The following is a 1576-nucleotide window of genomic DNA, read 5'->3' on the forward strand; positions in this document are numbered from 1 at the left end:
GAGAGAGAGAGAGAGAGTAAGAGAGAGAGTAAGAGAGAGAGTAAGAGAGAATGAGAAAAAAAAGGGGGTAGGGGCTGTCTGATAAGGACTGTCTATGAACTTTCTATTTTGAACCCAATGTTGACAAGTCGTGACCAAGCCCAGAATATTATTAGATCTGTAGCAGTAGTTAAAAAGTCAGGAAAGGCGGTGGGTTGGAGGTTAGGGGGAGGGGGGAGGGTGGAGAACCCCCCCCCCCCAAATAAAACAAAGGGAAAAGAAACAACAACAACAACAACAACAACAACAGTTAGTTGTCTTACCGAGTAACAGAAGATTGCTAAACAGACAGGAGAGTAAATCTTACTGAAAGATCCTGCTGAAGGGATTGGTTATTAAAACATACCACAAAGTATTGAATTAGACACAATGAAAAGTCAATGATAGTATGATTCAAGGGGAGTGCCATTACTAGCTTTCATGAGTTATGGTGAACGTAAAGGACCAAAATACGTTGTCTTAGGTCTAGAAAGCATAGGTAAAAGGCCTTCACACACAAGAACATTATATTATTATAGAGAAAAAGAAACTCAAAATCAGCTTTAGCTGATTGCTAACAATGATGCCTTTGTAAATGAATTATTGAGCACAGTAATTTTGTTTCCTTTTTTTTTACACGAGTGCAACAACCCCCCCTCCCCCTCATGGTTTTATCTATTGAAAAGGTAATAATAATTACAGTATCCTTTGTCCTTTAAAATAGGATAAAACATTACAAACTGTATAGAGATGCACAAATACTACAGTCTTAATTGTTTGCTTGTGTCGTTGGGTTCCTTGGCCTATTATAATAATAATTTCTAAAGCGTTATCTCACTCATTGCCCCCCCCCCCCTTTACCTGTCAAGTTACCTGTCAAGTAAATTGCTTTGCCTTCATCTCTGACCGAAATCACCGTTCATTTCAGGTCGTAACTCATCATTGTTTTGTAAACAAATTACAATTCGAAGAATGAAAAGGTGGCTCAACATTACACAAAGGCGATCGGACAGTCCCAGAGTACAGGCCCAAAGTCTGTCTAGCAAATTCGGATGCACTCCTGATAGATGGTCAGGGGAAGAAGAAAAAAAAAAGTACCGGTGAAATCAAAGTTCGATATGATCCCATCTGACGTGGCATTGTTGGCCCTGCCAACCGAATCACGCCTTGCTTTAGTCTGATGTTCGGAGAAATCAAAGGCGTCGAAAAGTTCACACGCTGGGTGAGATCCGTTCATGGTGTTGCCCACGTGTTGCCCCTGCGCCTGAGGCGAACATTGTCCAACTCGTCGAGGATTTTAGAGCGGAGAAGTGATTGTATGTAGATCTCTATGTTTGAGTGTGGATGGTCCATAAAGGTTTTTTTTTGTTCAGTAAAACATGATCTAAAAAGCTGGCTCTATTTCTCCGAACACTCGGGATACTATACTTGAACTCTGTTTCTCGGAATGGTTTCATTCTTGAGATTTATTGATTTGTTGGTAATTTGCGCATGGAGTGGCCCCTGCGCGCGCCCGCTCGTGTTTGTGTGTAAGGTGTGAAGGAGGCGGCGAGGCGTG

The sequence above is a fragment of the Aplysia californica genome, unplaced genomic scaffold, assembly GCF_000002075.1.
Source record: "Aplysia californica isolate F4 #8 unplaced genomic scaffold, AplCal3.0 scaffold00570, whole genome shotgun sequence".
NCBI lineage: Eukaryota > Metazoa > Mollusca > Gastropoda > Aplysiida > Aplysiidae > Aplysia > Aplysia californica.